Source organism: Lolium rigidum, chromosome 3 (genome assembly GCF_022539505.1).
Source record: "Lolium rigidum isolate FL_2022 chromosome 3, APGP_CSIRO_Lrig_0.1, whole genome shotgun sequence".
NCBI lineage: Eukaryota > Viridiplantae > Streptophyta > Magnoliopsida > Poales > Poaceae > Lolium > Lolium rigidum.
The window spans coordinates 143,432,017-143,445,600 of NC_061510.1; the positions used below are offsets into that span (position 1 = coordinate 143,432,017).

The window sequence follows — 13,584 nt, forward strand, 5'->3', positions numbered from 1 at the left end:
CAAAACCAATACACCGATCCATCAATTTTTGATGGCTTGTACCTGTCTACATAAACACACATAAAAATATACATAGTGTTGACGTCAAACACACAAAACCCAAAAGGGCGGGAAATGTTCTTTCAGACTTATGATATTTGAAGTTCATAAATTATCCTAGCAATTTGATATAGGAAAAGTAGAGATGCGGGTATAGGAAAAGAAGAGATGCAAGCTACTGATACTGAGGAATCAGGAAAGCATGCAGATTACGTCAAATTAGAGTAACATGTATATAAGTGGTGGAGGATCATCTGTTCTAGAAAATACACAATAAATAAAAGAAAATCATCTTCACACAAGGTCTGAATTAAGATATCCCAAGCTTGAATATGTTGTTCTTGGTTAATGCATGCACTAAAGACAATACCTTACCTGGTAAGCAATCAAAGAAGTGAGGATGCATCAAGGGAAAACATCAGAAATATATGGAAAAACAAAGCAAAGAAAAGGGGCATCCAGTACCTTTGTTTTCTCAAATAGCCACTGGGCATTGAACTCGTCCCTCTGACCTTGGTCGCATTTCACCGAATAAAGAAGTTGCTGAGAAATTTTGCTGCGAGGGAAATTTCCTTAAACATCCGTAATAAATAATTTATTTTTTCAAGAATAAAATTCTCGTAATTATTTCATCAAAATTGAATGCACAAAGATAAAATTTTAGAACAAACTCATCTCTGTTTCTACCGTCAGTAATCTCACCCTTGAATATTGAAGTGGTACATCTCTTCTAGTTGTACTCAAGGATTCTTGACATGTATAACGCAATTTTGACATGCTCAATCATCTTGGGAAAAATAATTCCTTGCACGTTTAAGCATGTTTACCTAGCACATATCACTGGATACTTCCTTGCTAACATATATACAACAGATTCCCTTTTTTCCTAGTTGTCCTAATCAAAATCTGAGTCTACAGTATTGTTCATGATCTAAACCGTGTCACTCGCTCATATACTACTCGTCACTACCACAATTTATCCATCTCCTCTGACAATAAAGTTTCAAATTTTATTTAGTTCATCACCTTTCTTTTAAAGGCTCACATGAACATGACAATACCTATGGCCATAATATGGTGACTGTAAAACTAAAATTGTTTGTTCATATGCCCAAAATATGAGAAGAGCGAGGAACGAACCCGGCCATGGAGGCCGGAATGGGACCAGGAAAAATCATCCAGGAATGTGGTGTTTCAGATTGCTATAGGCTAAAATAGTGATGCCAAAAAACAGTCCCCAAAAACCAAAGCTGCAAGCAAGAAGCAGCAATTTCAGGAAAAAACACCATCAACAGCCACGAAATTACAAAGCAAGCACACCCCAAACAATTAACACTCATATTTAATTGATGACCTGGCAAATCCTCAACAACACTTACCTTGGGCAAGCAGATGTTCCAGCCGGTACATGTGGAATAAAAATTCTCATAGCTTGATCGAATATGACAGGATTAATTACATTTGTAGAGATAATAGCAACTTTCTCATCTTTCTCCATACCAGACTCGTCAAACACGTAGAGATGAGCTGAACAAACGCGGGTGGCCAACCTAATACGAAAGCAATATTCAACAGAATTCAATGAAATAAGCACAAACAATACATGAAACTGATCCGTTTAGGTATTAGAACTTTGGGTATACTCTGATTTTTCAAGTTGTACAATCTGAACAAAAGAAAAGCATGAAAGGAAAGCCTGCAAAGTAGCATTCATGAAGCATGTATTTCCTGTATTTTTCAAACTGGGAGGAAGCAATGGCTTGTTATGATAGGCTTCGTCAATGAAGATCGTGTCAGACTCGTCGAGCTGCAATAATACATGATCCAAGGAAAGAACCTTATTGACAACCTGGATTCGTATGATATTTAATCACTGGCGCTATAAGAGTATCTCCCAGTAGGACGTTTTGGAAGGGGAGTGCATGTTGATCCAATGAAAGAACCTTATTGACAGCCTGCATTTTTACACAACAGAACTGCTTATTAGAACAGCAAAACATAAGAAGGCCAAACAAACAAATATATCGAAAACAGATGAACGACTCACACACACCTCTTCTAGCTTGTATAGGTGTTACACTTATTAGTTAAACCGGATGGAACGCAGCAGTGGTAAAAGGAAATGAAAAAAGGCTTAAATAAATCATGCCTCCCATTCTGAATGGTAACTCCCCGAAGCCTGTAGTCCCTTGGATAACTGTTCTTCGAGTGTCATAGTATTCGTCAGGTACTGAGGCGTGACATAAGCTCTGAACAAAGCAATAAACTGCATGGCATCTTGATGAGGATATTCTTAAATGATAGATAAACCTGGAAGAAAATGGTTAGCAACCGCTAACGAGCAAAGAATTCACATGCACACTTGTTCTCAGCTGCCAAGCTTGCCCTTTTAACCATGGAAGAAGCAATTAAATATATGAAATTATGGCTTACTTATAAACAAAATAATTGGTTTGTAAGTTGTTAGTGGATCCTGATTTCATAAAGTTGCACTTGTATTACATAGCAGCCATCCTTGGAAGACGAAGAAAAGAAAAGGCTTAAGTTCAGAAGAACACAAACACTGTTCAGTTCTAGAGATATCAGAAATATGAGATGCCAAAATAAACACCCACAAAAAAAATCACTCTAAAATAGTGGAACATACAGAGGCATATTAACACTTAAAAACACGATTGAGCTGTTTGTAAAGATTATACTTTTGGGTGAAAAGAAACAAATTAACTTACAACCAAGCTAGCCACATGATTATAGAGTCATTCTTCAGCTTATAGCATTGCCGACCAACCACATGCAAAATTTGTAAATGTAGTAACACATCATCTATTTCTACTTCTTCAAAACAGTTTTGACATATAAGAATAATATCTATATACAGAAACTATTAGAGCAATCAGAGACATCAAAAGCTGGTACTAAACAAATAGGAAGACAAAATGATCTGGAAATGCAACAGCTGAAGAGAATGTCATATGTGTCATCTAGTGAACTCGCATGTGTGTGGCAAACAAACATTATCCATACCTCGGTAGAGTTTCTACTTCCTACGGGGAGTTTTCTTGTTGTTGCCTCCTTAAAACCTGCATTGAACCAAAGCATTACTCATTTCGTGCAGACTAAAATAAGTAATCAAAGAGAAGTCTGAACAACTTCCCTGAAAATAGGGGCATGCTTGATGAAAAAACACCATATTGCAAAGAGGTAGAAAATATTCAGATGTAAAGATGGAGAGCGGAAAATAGAGTAATAGCCTCATAGGGAAGCATCAACTTTAATGTGCTTCTAACCTTGTAGGTATGGAGAGCACTCCAGTGGTGATTTGGACACTAAGCAATCTATAATCATGGGGCCTTATTGAGATGCAAATTCAAAAACTAATTTTAGCATGGCTTACCAACTGCACGTCGAGGGCAGTGTAGGGAGTTGGAGAAGCAGGCGACAACCATTGCGACCCCCCAGCCGAAGCCCCCAAAAGAACCTCATTTAGATTCCTCCTCTAATCCGAATCCTTTACTGAAGGAAAATCACTGCTACCCACTTCTCCAATTGCACTTCATGGGCAGTGCAAGAGTTTGAAGAAGTAAGCGACAACCACCGCAACCCCCAGCACAAGCCCCACCTAGAACCTCATTTGGCTTAATCCTCTTCTCCAAATCCTTTACTGAAGGAAAATCACTGCTCCCGCTTCTCCTCCCTCTCTAGCCCCCACAAGCTAACATGCACCTGGATGCATGCCAAAGCGCTAAATGCTGAATTTGGTAGAATCATATATCCAGCCTGGAGCTCCGTCCGGGGATCGACGTTGTCGTCACTTGTCAGTTCCCCTCATGCACGTCCGGGGATCGACAATCGCAGCGATCTTTGCAAAAATTATGCTTAATAAAACTGCAAGCATAAAAGAAAGATTTTCAGACTTCGATTTTTTAGACTTCCCTGCGCTCTGTATAAGAGACAAAACCAATAGACAGACGAACGAATCAATATATACTATTTTTCAAAGCATTATAACTAATAGGAAGAATTTTGGATTCGTAAGAAAACCACAAACAAATAAAAACAGAAAACTGCTAAAAAGCTGCTTTGCAAGAAAATGTGTAAACAAAATTCAAAGTTGCGTTATGTAAGCACCAATTTCTTTCTCTCATTTAATAGTAGTAGCAAGCAATTTTTAGCGGCCTAACCAAAGCAAATCAAGATCGAGCATTACATGCTTAGGGAAAAAATTGCTATGTCGAATTCGAAGATCAACATCTATCAAATCAATGTTAGACCCAATGCAGATATCTCTGAACAGAAATTGTATGATACTCAGAGACCAAATCAACAAGCCGACTGCCTCCAACTCATTTCCTCTGGCATTGTGGCCTTGATGCTGAAAGTCACTTGTAATAGCGAAGCATGAGGTAAGATTGAATGGATCAAATGCATTGATGACTTTTCAATAGATCTCACTGAAAATAGTAGATACATGTACGTACAGAAGTTTCCCCAAAAGAATTTAGCTCTAAATACACACAACTATTAGCTCGATAGGAAAGAGCTAAATAAAGCACGGGCTGCGGTTTAAAAGGGGGCACAAAAACACGCAGTTTAATAGGAAAGATTCTCGGAATGAGAGCAAGCTTACAGGTAAAGCTGTAGCTCACAGTGAGGCCTAGTCATCATTGTTATAGAACTGTAACAGGATAAGAGTAGAAGTGATAATAAGCTACTGACTTCACACAGATTTCATTCATCCAAATTATGTATTTTTTCGCAGAAGAGACTAAAATTGCAGAGTCTAAGCTAGTATCATAATGGATAGTTATTTCAAGCATGGATGATAACTGAAAATCTTGGAATACTAAAGATGAATATGCTTAAGAACTTGAAATAAAAGCAGGCTGAGAACAAAACCAACCTTTTCCAGAAGTTGCAAATAATTCTCCGTAATATTATACTCCTCTAATTTTCCAAATTTATCACATCAACCCAGACATCATGCACATGACTGGGGATCATATGTTACCTCACCGAAAAGGTTTTTAGTTTACCCATTCTCAGGCCACAAAACTTGACAGCAGCATTCACCTTATCTCCCATATCAAGATTCCACAAGAAAGAGAAGCCACACTGAAATCACATCACGATCTAACACAATCACCTTCTTTAAATCTTTAAGTATTTCAGGAATAAAGAAATTTAAGTGACTAAACACTGATAAATACTCCGTTGTTTTATACCTCTCAGTAGGCCGCTCAAAACTACTGACGATAACAAGGAATTCCTCACGCATATATAATTTCTGCATGCACTCTGGCAAATTCTCCAAAATATAATATGCTCATTGTTAACGACATTGACAGCTGATTCTCTGTAGGTGTTTCTTAAGAACTTAAACCAGTGCTTCATGAAATAGAAATTGTGAGCATCAGTTAGCACATAAAAGACTACATTCCTTGTCTCCCGCAAAACACCAGAAGGAATATCAGCAATCCCAAACCCAGAAGATGTTCTATCTGCATAAGAGTAAAAAGTTGTCGCACCTTAGAACTACCAACAGATGAATTGATGACAAGAAGCTGCAAGCACATTGTAGATAGTATAACATAGTACCGATATTCGGGAACGTTAATAATGAAACTGTGACAAGGGGACAAGGGTTACAGTAAACCAATTTGTCCCTGGATTGAACTATCTAGTCTTTACAGTAACTTATGTGCGGGAATATGATCAAACCATTGCAACATTAAACATAGAGTAAGGCAAGATAGTGCAACTGGAGCAACTGACCTCAGTAGCCTCTGGGAGAGGAAAGAGCTTCATCATTTCACATTTTGTTTGACGCCATAAATTTGGTTTTTCTCTCAGCTGGTTTCAGAATTTGAAAAGAACACATCAAAGTTTCATCAACACTCATCATTGCGTCAGCATTATCAAATTCACCACATTTGTTGGGAGCCGAGAATATGGTGACCAGTTGTCTGTCAGCAAAGAATTCATACCCATCCTCAACAACCTGGCATCAGATGAAATAGGTTAACACCTTAATTACCTAGAAAGTAATAAACAAAACGATGATGCACTATAGTTCTACCTGGTGGGCAAATGTGGATGAGACACCTCTATCATTCATGCCCCATCCATTGACATCTTTTCCTCGATCAGACCAAAGAAGATCGCATAGTAGACATGTATCCGGCACATCCTCATATTAAGATAATGATGACTTTTGGGCGTATGTGAACATCGAGGTTGTACAAGTTTGCACTCTGCTTCATATGAAAATGAGCTTCATCGTCTGCTATATGAAGTATCTGGCAAAGCTTTTTGTCAACACTGTTACAATCCAAAGTGCATGATTTGGCTCTTCTGTTGCTTGGTCCATCTTCGCTATTGGCCAATTCATTTTTCTTTAGGTCAGATGGCTCGCCGTCAAACACAAACCTGGCAAGAAGTTCAGCAGTTTAACCCCTCCCCTGTTCGTTTCTATGGTCGTCCGCCGAGGGGCGAGAATGCCGGCGATGGTGCCATGGATGGGTCAGCCTCCCTGTCCTTCTTTGTGGCTAGCCATCCTCCTACTGTGTAGGAGGAAATTTCCCAGACCCTAAGACAAACGTAGTTCATTCAGTTTTTGTCCAATACAAACATGTGCATCACACAAGCAAACGGCTAGACCGACAACTTGAATTACTATTCTTGATTTGGGATAAATTTCAGAAAAAATACTGAGTAAATAGCAGAGAAAATATAAGACATGGATTAATCTTCCCTGCAGGATTTTTGTCAAACACCTCGTAGGCATTGATAAAATAAACTTGCAGAAATAAAGTTGAGGATCTGTAGGGATTAGAGAGGGAGAGGACAGGGGGAGAAAGAGAGGTATGAACTTGTACGTGGACTTGTTCTTGATGTTGAGGGCCACGATGGTGGTGCCATGGTAGGTGACGGCGGTGGCCCATGGTGCTCCTGCCGGCGAGGACGAGCTGCCCTGTGAAGAGGAGATGATTCCAGACCTCGCTCGCCTGCTCCTCCTCGTCAAGCTCTGCCTCCTCAAGACATGGCACCCTGCTGCCCTTCCCCTCCTCTCGGCGGCCACTCATGTGCCCCTCCCTGCGAACGTAGGTCAGCATCCTTGACGGCGTGTTGAGGTCGTGGCCGCTCCTTCTCCAGGCGACTTCCGCTGCGGCTTGGGTCAGGAAGAAGATGAGGTGAGAGGGGAGTAGAAGATCCCGTCGCCGGCGTAGAGGACGAGCCCGTCACCGGCGTAGAGGACGAGCCGGAGAAGGAACCGGCAGCACCGTGGGGCTGAGATGCGTGCGAGATGGCGGCGGGTGTGGGAGATGCGAGGGGACGGGAGGAGAAGGCCACATCTGGTCGCTACTTTTTCCCCTCCTCCGTTCGCTTTTCTTTCTCCTCGCCGAGCCAACCGCATCGTGACGCGTGGACCAACCCGTGGAGACGAGCGAGGCGAGCGCCCGGTCCTTGCACGCCACTTGCCTGGCGTGGATAGCCTCAGAGTGCCCCATGGGGGTGCAACAATCATACCTTTAGATTGTTTTTGAGGCGTCCCGGAAATAGTAAAAGCCACCACATTCACGCTGACGAGGTGAATTGGCAGCCTACTCATCGCATGAATGAAGACGACACGAGAACGGCAAAGTTTCGATCCAACCGCGTAGGCGATATATATGATGCATGCCGCCATCGGAAACCAGGGCCCTTGCGCGAGGTGCCCTCAAGCTTCTGTGAAACTTCCGCCCTTCCTACGTGCCAAACAAACAGTGCACTGCAATTCACTCTTGTTTCGAAGGCATGCCTCCGGGAGATACTAATAAGAGCGTCTCCCCAATAGGCAATTTAAAATATATCACTAAAAATCAGTTTTACATAACCTGTTTTTTTGTATGCTATCAGTTTTTGTATAGTTAAAAAATTCTACTATTTCACGTCATGTAAAATAAAGGACCACACTTGTCTCTCATCTTTACAATTGCAAATAATAATCTAAATTTCTCTCAAATTTTATCCAAATTACTTCGAATAGAGCGCTAGCAGAGTTGAGCAAAAGAGCTAGCTGGTCGCTCAATCTATTCCACCCAATCGGTTGAGCAGAGCTAGCTAGCCTTGTCCGTGCTCTGCACCCTAGTTCGACCGCATGCGCCCGCGTCATCCCAGAAAGAAGTGGGCTTGTTGCTATAAGTGGCAGTAGTGGTCTCGTCGTCACCAGTAGCGTCGCAACGCACGGTCTGCGAATTTTTTCTTCTTGCGGCAAAGACCTAGTGCTAGAAATTGAAATTAATCAACATTTTGGTAAAACATTGTCAGTTCATTTAAAATACTGTAAAAAAATACATTTTCCTATTCATTTCCCATACATTGACAAAAAACCACATGCGCCTAAATCGAACCCTAACTCGATCCAAAATTCGACGGGAGGCGGCGGAGGCATAGAGTGGAGAGGGGAGATGCCTCACCATCAGGGGAGCGGTGCGACGGCTTGGTGGTCGATGGAGCGGTGCATCTGCTTGGCGTTCTCGTGCCACACACCTCCTCCTGCTTGGCGTGCACCACTTCCTGGTTGCCAGCTTGGCGAGTGGCGCAGCGGGTTGCTAAGAGCGACCTTTGTGGTGCCAAAGCTAGCGGGGACGACATCGAATCAAGAAGGGGCGGTCTTTGCCAGAGAAGAGACAACCACTAGGGGTTTTATGGAATGGAGAACGACAAGGTGCTGCATACGTCTGACGTTTTGGTTTAAATCAAAATAGTGGTAGCATACCCAGCTGGGGCGCTCTACTAGTAACTTACTCGTAGCGCATCATATATACTAGGGAGTTTACGGCGCGGCGCACGCCGCGCCCTTGCTGTATATGGTGCGGTAAATGTAGTTTACCATGGAGGGAGGCACGTATTTTAGTCTTGTCACACAGAAACTAAACAGCAAGGTTCATCTTTAACTGACAACTGCATGAAGAAAGAGGTGGAAAGCAACTTTTTCTTTAGGTTATGAAACCCGACGTGCTTGCTCCCCAAACCTAATGTGACCGACTAATAAGAAAGCGATAAAAGTTGTGCCCGGATTTCTTTCTTGTTTCGCCAAGTGGTTATATACTTAATATATATTTATGTAGTATTTGTGGAGGTAAAAGGTAGAAAATTTGAAAAAAGATACACCGCAAAATGTTCTAGAAAAGGAAGACCAAGCTGCGCTGCACCTAATGAAAATAAGTTAATCAGTCGAATAAATTACTTTAGTCCTTACAGATCAATCGAGAATTCTGAAAATATACTGATTTGGTTCTTATAGACATAACAACAAAGGCTCGTTAAACACCAAAATCACAATCAGAGTATCTAAGGTTTGTGAAGTTGTTGCGCCAATCATTCAGAACCAGCAATGATGTCTTCCATCTACTGAACAATAGAGATTTTGAAACATATAGAAATTTTTTGGTGAAGAGGAAATTGACTTCCAGCTTGAGGTTGTCTGGCCGAACCGCTGAGTTAGCTGTCCAGGAGGGTGAACTGTATGGCCGGTCACGGGATGAAATAGCTGCACTTCACCTCTGTTGTCGTGTGGTCGACGGCGAGGTGACTTCAACGCCATGAACCCAAGAAACAATTTGATGCTCTCATAGTCCTATCGTACAGAGCAAGCAGGCGCAACTCCCCCGCGAACGTTACCAACATTTCGGGTAGGCAGGAAAACGTTTCGTCCGCTCCGCTCCCCCGCGGGCGGAGACGGGCGAACTCCAAATACCTAGCGCCGCCAGGCCCGTCTCCCTCTCCCCTCCCCTTCGCCGCCGTCGGCGCAGGCCGCCGGGCAAAGTCCCGAGCGGTGCCGGCGGCGGCGGACTCACTCCTACCCGCGCGCGAGGCGGGCGACGCGGGATCTCCCGGAGCTGGCGGCGGTGCACCTCGGTGGGCAAGGTTCCAGCGGCGGCGGCGCTCCTGCCGGGAGGCGGCGGCGCTGGGTGACGTGGTGGCGTCGGCGCAGCCTCTTGGCGGCGGGGCGGCATGGAGGTCAGCGACGGCGCGGGCGGCGCGGTTCTGACCCAGATCTGGGCCTGCCTGGGCCCCATCTAGGCTTGGGCGGGCTAGGTCTGGCATCCTAGGTCCGCTCCCGGCGGCCGGTGGTGATTCTCCCGCCGAGTGTGGCTAGGACGGCGGCGCGTGGACTGCAGCGCGGCCACGGGAGCTTCACGAGCCCGTCGGGCTCGGCCGGGCCGTAGGGGCCCGGTTTGCTCCCGTAGCCGCGTCCGGCTCCGTCACCGCAGCCGGCGGCGGAGGTGGCGTCCTCCCACGTGGCCGCTGTCCGTGCTCCCCGGCTCGGGGTGATTCCTACCGGTTTCGCTCGGTCTTCGTCGCTGGGTCACGGTGAGACGGCGGTGGTGGTTGCGTGACCGTGGTGGCGCGAGTTGGTGGGCGGCGAGGTTGGCGGAGCATGACGGAGTGTCCGGGGCCGAGGGTCTTTGGGGGACGGGAGAAATCCTTGTCGATGGCCGACACCGACACGGTGACGCTCGCGGGCGCCACCATTCCCTCTTGAGGGGTGTCAGGGCTTCCCCTTCCCATTGCCCTTCCGCATACCGGGGGAAACCCTAGGCTTGTCCGGGCAGCAGCGTCGTCATCATCGCATCCCTTCTTGAAGGTGCTGCTTTGGTATGTGGCGCTTCGGAGGGCTAAGCTCGTGGTGGGAATCTTCCGGAGGGCGCAGCGGTTGCGGATCATCAGCGTTTTCATCGATCCGGCTTTGTCATCCTTTCTTTCTTTTTTCTTCTTCTTTTGTTTTCTCTTGGGCTTTGTTGTGCTGTTTGCCCCAGCGGTGGTCGCTATCTTGTATCAGTTCGTTGCTATATTAATATAGCGGGGCGAAAGCCTATTTTGAGGATAGTCCTATCGTACATAAACCACATACAATTTTGATGACCATAGGTTAATAGGAGATTACCAAAACAACCTTAGGTAGTCATTAGTTGTCACATTGTCTGATGGCTACCTGAAGAAAATTCCAACTGGCCTTTGCCTCTCAACAATGAAGATTCGACAGTAAGCAACTGAAAAACATATACACTCTTGTAACAAACCATGCTAATATTTGATTTCATACTGAGTCATTAGATTCTATGAAAATATTGCAGAATTTTTTCAGTTTATCGCCATCTTCGCAAGTCTTGATATTTCATTCCTAGAAAAGTCTAGTTAGTAGCACTCTACATATGCACAACTAAATAGTTCCCTTAACGACAACTAAAAAATATTCCTAGTGACATTGAAAACTCAAGTTTTAGATTAAGCAAGATCATTGTGATTAAATAGAAGAGATGTTCTACTCCCTTCAACAGTAGCAATACCTTGATTTCATTTGCACAAACTAAATTATAGATCTAAGTTCTTTTATACAAATTTCATATGCTAAAAACCATGTCCTGCTTGTCAAACATAAAACAATGGAAGTGGAAGGTTCTCAGATTAATTTTTCAACTCATTAAACATTTCTTGCATATGCAACATCAGCCAGTAAGAAACACATTGCCACTGTGTGGAGTAAAGAATGAATTTCTCAGAATTCAGAATAAGAAATGGAGCGGTTATGTATCATTTATCTTATTCTGAATACGGGGCATGCTTGACGGAAAAAATACAGAAGTGTCTACTGACTCAAACATAGTGGTTGAATATTTAGAAGGTACCTCTTGGTCAATTTGACTCAAACATAGTGGTTGAATATTTAGAAGGTACCTCTTGGTCAATAACAATGAAGTCTAGCTCAAACAAATTTTGCCAGTCGCTTAATCCCTATGTTTCCTGATTCAAGCGACACACACAATGACCTTCCATGGAAATCCTTGAGGTGACAGATCCTTCACCAAGGTTGTCTGCATGGCTGTTCTTCTAGTGTCACTGTAAGAAAATACGTTAAGTAACAGTGGACATGAACAGTGGTACAAATTGCAGCTTCAATAATGCAAAAACTAAATGTAAATTGGCCAAGTAAAATGGATGCTAGCATAAGTGACAATCTAAGCCAACGAATAAATCAAAAAATAAGAACATCAACTGATGCCAAATGATAGTTATTCTCTGCATTCAAATATAAATACTATTATCCATGATTTTGAAAATCAGATAATTTGTGAGCAGACCTTGTGATTCAGAAAGACCAAAGTAATACAAACTAAAATATATAAATATGTCGTAATGTGTTTTTTCGCACACATGTATTGCTTATTGGTATGCTTATGTATCATCAATGCATTACACACATGCATTGCTCGTCACTATATGCTTACGTAGTATCGATGCTAGGAGAAAGGCAGGCAAATACTGAATATCCAGCAATATACTATAAAAGCCAAATGAACCAAAGGGCAGTTAGTTTACCTGTACTAATTAGAGATTGGGTGGGGCTCATCGAGATGAGACACAAATTGAGAGCCAACAATGCATCCCTTCATTCATCTCAAACCGATAGGGCTAAAATACTTACCTTTTCCATCTACGTCAGACATAAGCCGATTCGTCAGGTTTTCTTGATGAATTCGGCGTGCTGGGAATTTATCAGTGAGTGTTACTTACTTGCCTGTGTAGCATGGGCAGCATATAGTTGGTCCACTCTGCCACCTCGCTGACCGTTAAGTCTGCTGACTCTGCTTCAAATTACTGGTCGTACACATCTTCATCTGGTGCATCATCATCAGACTGTGCAATTGATTCACTGATTGTTCAAAATTTTGTGAAACTATGGGGATTTGAAGTATGGACACAGTTGATTCACTGATTGCTCAAAATTTTGTGAAGCTATGGGGATTTGAAGTATGGACAGGAAGGGGGCCGTGGTAGGCTGGTTAGATTAGATTGAATCTCTTACCTTTCCAAAAATTTGGGAATGTCACAGAGGGAGGACATTGGTTGCCGACGCATCTGGGATGGGAGAATCTTCCCTTTGTCCTCGCCAAGGTCAGCTGCAGCTGTTGCTAGTCCTCGTCCTGCCTGCAGGAACGTAGCGCTCCACCTTAGTGCTCACCGCGGATCCCCGCCGCTCCTTGCGTCGCCGAAACTTGGCAACGGGGGCAGAGATGCGCCGGCTGGCGGATAACGCCGCTACTGGTAGCAGCGGAGGCAAGGACGTGGCGGCGAAGATCGAGATCCTCGTGGGGGCCAAGCACTGCGCTCGTTGCCATCTTAAACGGCAAGTTTCTCCTCTCTTCACATCCACCTAGAACAACACAGGGAAGCCCAAAATCAGCAGAAAACAAACTGTTGAGCCTCAAGATCCCAGCAATGGTTATAGCCTTATATGGAGGTGAGAATCAGGCAACATCGCCGCCATGGCTGCCTAGTGGTGACGCACCAGGCCAGGTGCGGGGAAAGCCCATCCCGGGCAAGGAGGAGGAATAACGCCCGCCCCTACACTGGAGCCCATGACTCTCCATAAATGGCATCTCTAGATCTTGACAGGGGCAGCAAGTCAGCCGGCCACGCCGGCCAGACTCGACAACGCCGACCACGGCCATCTCCAACTCCGGTTTCCCGCACAACCCCCAGCCAGAGACGACCGCCGCG

General features: G+C 44.0%; 1 pseudogene; it reads right to left on the bottom strand.

Annotated features, from left to right (window-relative positions):
• Positions 1 to 1,547: 1,547 nt before the first annotated feature.
• On the bottom strand, positions 1,548 to 7,547 carry LOC124695601 (annotated as a pseudogene).
• Positions 7,548 to 13,584: the final 6,037 nt, after the last annotated feature.